The sequence below is a fragment of the Passer montanus genome, unplaced genomic scaffold (genome assembly GCF_014805655.1).
Source record: "Passer montanus isolate IOZ18808 unplaced genomic scaffold, ASM1480565v1 scaffold54, whole genome shotgun sequence".
NCBI classification, from domain to species: domain Eukaryota; kingdom Metazoa; phylum Chordata; class Aves; order Passeriformes; family Passeridae; genus Passer; species Passer montanus.
In genome coordinates this window covers 2,081,273-2,088,186 of record NW_024370374.1, presented here as the reverse complement: position 1 = coordinate 2,088,186, position 6,914 = coordinate 2,081,273, and positions in this window count along the sequence as shown.

Here is a 6,914-nt window from a genome sequence, read left to right as displayed (position 1 = left end):
AGGCTTCAAGTCACCAGATTAGGTAATGAGGCACAAGATGCAAACACTACATCTAGGAATCACCTAAGAGTCTTTCTGGAAGGTGGCTAATTTTGTATCCCTCTCCTTTACAATTCAGAGGAGCAGGTGTGGGAGCTGGGCTTATTTAATCTGGAGAAAAGGAGGCTCAGGGGAGACCTTATGACCCTCTACAGGAGGATGGAGCCAGGTGGGTTAGTCTTTCCTCCCAGGTAACAAGTTATATGGGATTAGAGGAAATGGCCTCAAGTTGTGCCAGGGAAAGTTTAGGTTGGATATTAGAGAAAGTTTCTTGAACAAAAGGGTTGTCAGGTATTGCAACAGGCTGCCCAAGGAATTGGTGGAATCACCAGCCCTGGAAGTTCTAAAAAAATGTGTGGATGTGTACCTGGTGAACATGGCAGTGCTGGATTAGCAGTTGGACCCAATCTTCTCTGAGGTCTTCTTCAAACTTAACTGTTCTATGATGCTACACAGTCAGTTGCCAAATAAATTGTGCCCAAACTTGAGGAGAAGGAATCCTGTGTTGCCACTGGCATTTGGTCATTTGAAATCTGGCACAAAACAGAGAGGCAGAGTTGAGAGAAGCAGGAAGGTCTGCAATATGCAAAATATGTACAGATTTTTAACCACCCAACACTGGTACAAAATACCAAGCATGAACAAATTCCAGGATTCCCTGTGAGAGATTCCCACTCTTGCCCAAGTTCTCAGTGAACTGCTCTCCATCTGTTAGTTCTGCTGACAATGATGGTCACCAGGCATTGCAGGAAGTCTCATTCTCTGAGTTCTGGGTATAGATGAGATCATCTTGATTGTGCTCAGAGGAGGAGCAAAGGCCAGATTCCAGGTTTTATTTCTGTCAGCAAACTGGGGATATTCTGTCCTTCGTAACACTGTAAACTGGCACTTAAACACCTAGCTCTTATTAATGAGGAGGTATTTTCATTGCTGTGGCTGAATGACTTAAAATAATTAAGAGCTCACTGGGCACATGGCCAAAGCTCTGAGCTAGAAAAATCAAATAATTTATGGATTTTTCTCCTTATTCAGCCTACTTGAACCAGCTACTGATACAAGGCCTGGAGGTCACAGTTTGTCATAAAGCTTAAGGGAGATTATTTTAAATGAATCTCATTGAATTGGCTTAGATTCATATAAGACTGAGGTATATTCATTTACCCCAGCTAAGCTCATCTTTTTACAGGGATTTCTCAGCTCACCTTTCTTTTTTCTGCTTTCAAATTTTTGTCAGTCTAAACCATCCAGTTGCAGAGGACTTGCAAAAGGATCACTCAATGAGTTGTATTTTGAACAAGAAGCCTCCAAACTTGGTAGCAGTCATGGATGCTCTCTCAAGGTGTCGGCTACATCTGTTGCTTGCTTCTTGAAGCGTTTCTTCAGCTGCAACTTGGTCACTTGATGCTTGCCAGAAAAAAACCTGACAGATGCCTCTAAACATCCTGAAGAATGCACGTGGACTACTTCTGACAGGATTTATTTCACTGCATGCCTGAAGGAGGAACATCTGTCTGATGGTAGCGGTGTTCCTCCAGGCAGTGAAGTCTTCCACCTGTGTTGCCCTGGCTTCAGAAGATCTCTGCAGCCAGGAGCTGGTTCTAGCTGGGGTGGTGAGTGACGCCAAGGTTGCTTCAACTCTTGCTCTATTACCATTAGCACAGGGAGGAGCAGAGGATGGGAGCTGTGTGCTGACCTGAAAAGGAAATGCATGGATGTTCTCACCTGATTCACTTGCTCTACCATAAGTGTGGGTTTAGTGCTTTTAGTGCTTTTTTTAGCATGGCGCTGCTCTTGGGCGCTGTTAAACACAGCGCATATGCCTGTCAGCAGAATTCTAGTTTGCTCCCTTTCAATCTTCCTGATTATTTTTCAGGAGGTTATTTAAGAAAATCTGAAAGGAAAACACACCTGCTAGGTGAAGACAGATTATTCAAGTGTCAGGAGAAAACCTCCTCCATATGCACCGTAATAAAAGCAAAGACTCTTAAAATAGACTTCCGTGGCTTGCATAATAATTGGAATGCAATTTACTGAAGAGACAGCATCAGTGTAACTAAGGCAACTTTCCTGTCTGATGGTGGAGGATGAGGAAATGGTATATCAAAGTGCTTCAATCATTGCTTTGAAACTATAATCTATATCAGTCAGATTGGGAACACATTATGTGTTCTTTCGCACCATCTGCCCAACAATCAGTTGAACTTAGTCTGAAAGTGATGGAAAAGCAGCCCTCAGTAACTTGAGAATATGACATTTGTCACTTTTAGTACCTGCTGAAGAAGATGTCTATTAATAAAAGGGTGTGCTAAAATAATAATGGAGAATTTCTTTGAGTTTCTGTTTTCATTTTTTTATAAAAGTGACAATGAAATGCTACCAACTTGCTTGTCAGTGTGTAATTGTCTTTTAATAGTTGGCTGCTAAGTAGTAATTTTTTTTCCATTTACTGGTTTCAAAGGCAAAATCTTCTGATAAGACTTTCCCAGCCTGGAGGAGGGGAAACTGTTTCACTGTCTTTAATTGTAGATGTATCTTAGATGCATCCTATGCTTAGGTAAACCTCTCCTATCCCATCACCTCCACCCTATCCTATGAAGAGGTGGCTTTTGTCTAAGCTCACCACAGTGAACTTAATTATGTGTTGCTTGATGATGAGTGAAGGTGCATGCATAGACCTTGGTCATTACCGTATCATAATGCCAACACCTGAATAATTCAGTGTGAGGGAAGGGTGAGGCAGCAGCCCATGGTGATTTTGCATTTGTCAGCTGTGCCTGTCTTGCCAAGAGTTGAACTTGCCTGAAACCTTCTTTGTGAAGCAGTAGCACAACACAGAAATGGCTTTTGTGGATGGAAGCCTTTGGGAAAGCAGGGGCTTGTCCTGTCTCTTGCCCTTCTAAATTCTGATGTGGTGACATCCTCTGTATGACAAAAGGCAGATGTGTACATTGCTCTGGACTCTGAATGCCAGTCAGGAATTAAGAAAGGCATTGACATTGAATGTCTCGATGTGTCGATGCCATTCTGTGCTTTTCTGAGTGGTTGGTAGGGGTTTTTTTTGTTTGTTTGTTTTTTTGGGTTTTTTTTTTTGTTTTTGTTTTTTTTTTTTAATTTATTTTTCCCATTTTATTTCAGGGGATAAATTTCAGATATTTTCTATAAGCTAGGTTTTCCTTGGCAGGTTCAGAGATGAAACGGAGTCCTGATGGCTAGTATCAAATCCCCTTAGATACATAAACACAAAATTATGTTCTAGAGAGTGGGGAAGTTGGGCTATTCTATCCCATTATTGCAAGGAAGGTGTCTCAAAGACTTTTTGTATTAAAAATTACAGAAGAGAAATAATTTTTTTCCCTAAAATCTTAATAAGATAGCAACACTAACAGGTCAAACCCTGAAATTATGCTAATGAGACCATGGACAAATATTCCACATGGTGATCAGTGCATTTATAAATCACTCACTAAAACTAGCAGAGTGCAAGTCACGGAATCCTGTGCTTGCACACAATAACATTGACTGGAGACACTGAAGTGGTCCTCTGCACAATGGAAATTTTCTGTTAGAGAAAATCTCTTTGCATTTCTTCTTGTGTTACAGGTCATCTCCATATCACAGTGACTTCACAATATTGAAAAAAAGACAGTATTTTTTTTCTTGTCCTGTGAATCTGACATCCTTAACTTTTTTCTTTGCCCGTGATGCCTGTCAAAAAATAAACTGCAAAGGGAAGGGGTGGGGGAAATTTTAAATATTGAGAGAAATCTAACATGACTGAAATCTTCTCTGAGTGACATGCTGTCTTGGTTTACAAGACAGATGTTCTGCCAGGGAAGGCAGAAAAGCCACCCTTGGAATGGAGACTATAAACCCCCTCCCTCCGAATTATTAGAGTTTTGAAATGACAGGGCTCTCAGGCAAAGATAAGGGAATAGCAGCAGCAGTTCTTTACTCGTGTGTATCTCAGGGCAGAGAAAGAGCAGCTCTGGCCGTGACCCCGCACAGGGCCCGAGCCCGGGCCCGGCCGCTCTCGGGTATCAAAACTCCACGGCAATAGCTGGAAGCTGCAGGGTGCCCTGGCAGGGCAGGGGGTGCGGGGCCCAGCAGCAGAAGCAAGGGTCCCCGCTGGGTTATGGTGGTGGCAGCAAATTCCCTTCCCCAAGCCACGTGTCCGACCATCCTCCTATGAAGCCCAGCAGCACGAGAGCGGCTGCCCCCAACCCTTTTTCTTCTTACCTGCCCCCATTCTCTCAGTATCTCTGCCCCCCCAGAAAAACTCCCAAAAACCCAAAGGAGTTCCCCCTCCCAGCCTGTTCAAGCACCCAGCCATCAGTGCTTCTTAGCAAGTCAATGGGAAGAAATTCTACAGGTAATAAGGAAAGAACAGAAAAAACCCAACCCCAATACATGTTCATCTTCCTATTTCTTTTATATGAGGAGGGCAAAGTTATTCTTTTGCAAGTTCTCCTGCAAGTGAAGAAAACTGAGTTAAGTTATGCTGGTTTGTCAGCCAGGGTCAGCCCTTAGTATGTGTCTGAAACTGGTTCAAGGAATGTAAAGCTGGATATTCTGAACCCTTCGGCCATGTTCTTCAGTGTGGGTGCTCAAACCACAAGTATTCTCTGGGGCAGACAAAAGTAAAAATGGCTGCATTGTTGCCCGAATGTGTCGAATACTAAATGCAATAAAAGATAGGAGAAGCTGCTTTTAATTTTGCAACTTAAATGTCAACCTTTAAAGTTCTGTAAGTTCTCATTTTTGTACTTGAGGGGGAGTAATAACTGTGGAAGGTGTTCATGTCACAAAAGGAAGATGGAAATCGTGCCTTAGCTTCTTATGTACTGTGTATGACGTGAAAGGCTTGCTACGAAAGGGCATTTTGCTAAAATAGGTTCTTGGTGTTTCTGAGCAACCTCAGGTTTAACAATATTGCAGTTCTCTAACTATCTAACAATCATATTAATCTGCAATAAGAAAACTTTCCAGTTCTAGGAGTAACTAAGAGAGAAAAGTAACAGTGTTTGCAGCCAGTGCTCATGGACTTCATGTTTACACATGGTTAGTGGAAACTGCCCTCTGGGAAAGATAAGCCTTCACCTTTTTACACTATCTCATAACCACTGGAGGACAAACATGTCCTGAATAAAACTTTTCCAGCTTAGTAATTGCAGAACTAATTTCTTCATACTTGATCTGTCAGCTAACTGTGTCTGAATTTTCTTTTTCTTTACCTGATGTAATAAAATTTACTGCCCATTAAGTTTCTTTATGAATGAGCTCTGCTTCTCTCAAAGAAAAATGTGTAAATATACACCCCCTAATTTACAGTTTTGCCGACTATTTCATGTTCCAAAGCAGCCAGCTTTGACCAGTTAATGAAACTGTTGGTCTCTGATGCAGATTCATTCAAAGAAAGCAGTCTAGTGAAATGCAAAGGCAAAGCCCAGCAGCAGTGATTCATGAATTAGTAGTGTTAAGCCTCCTTTAGCCTCCATCTGTGTTCTTTTTCAGCTCTGCTAGATATTTACTTATCAGGATGGAGAAAAGAAAAACAAAAACAACAGCTTTTGGCGATAGCATCGAGCAGGACTTCAGTCAGGTTCTAGATTTCTCCTGCCAGTGACAGAGGTTACGATGTGATATTTGTAGTAAACCAGTGGTTCTCCCACCTTATGAATTAAAATAGAGAGATAATTGTAGTTGCAGAGTTTGAGAGGTTTTCCCTGGTTTTATTATTTGTCTTCACTTGGCGTAGTATTTTATTACAGTTAGGTTTAATCTGATTTAGCTGCCTAGCGAACTCATTAAAAGTTGTAAAACATTGCAGGAATTCTTAATGGTGATGGTGGGGAAAATGGACAATGGAAATGAGAGAGAGGAGGACTTTGAGGGGAAATCCTCCTCTTCTTGAAGGACAACTAAAAACCGAATCTCTAAGCACAATTTTTTTTTTTTTTGGCCAATTCTAAAACTTTAGATTTTTGGTGTCAGAACTCTCTTTTCTGTAAAAAAATTCCTAACATTTAATACTTCTACTGTAGCATGTATTAATCTGAGCTATCACTCCTATGGTAAGTGGAATAAGCCAAAGATTTATTTATGTAGGAAATAGTCAAATTCATGGTCTCTGATATGTGTGAGGCTATAAAGCCTTCTATGGCAGATGACAGAAACCTTCACTCTTGACATTAGAACTAAAAATGTATAAAATAAATTGTGACACCAGCTCCCCCTCCCTTCCCCAAGGACGAGCCCCTCTTGGTAACACAGGGTTTCTGTGCAGGTAGTGGCTGAGGCTGGACCATGGGCAGGTCACTCACCCCTGTTCTTTGAGAGTGCTCTCAGATTGTGTCAGAATGCTTGGTGGTGCAGCTGGTGTGAGCTGCTCCCTGTGATCTCAGCAATCCGGGATGTTTCAGCTGCTGCTCTTCCCAGCCTTCCATGAAAGCTTGCAGAGGGGAAAGGAATCCATTGCTTAAATTCTATTCAGGTTAACAGCTGTGTCAGCCTCATGAACTGTTCAGTCTTACCCTCTCTGCCTGGGGTTTCACATTTTTTTGAAAATTATGTGCCTACTGATTTTTTTTTATTTTTTATTTTCTCCCTGCACCATCAAGCTTCAGTGTTTCCTAAATTCTGGTCTAAAACCTGGTGAAGCTTTGCTTTTTTGTTTTTTCAATTTCTTCTTACCTTATGGAGGAACACCTGCTGTCTTAGGTGACCCCATGTATGGATTGGAGTCTGTATTGCTATAAAGGAATCCATAATTCAGCTCCTTATCCAAGAAACAAAGCATGGAAATACAAGATGTGTTCAATTTGGTAATGTTCTCTAACAGGGCAAGAACTTTTTAACTGATCTGTAGGAAAGACTCT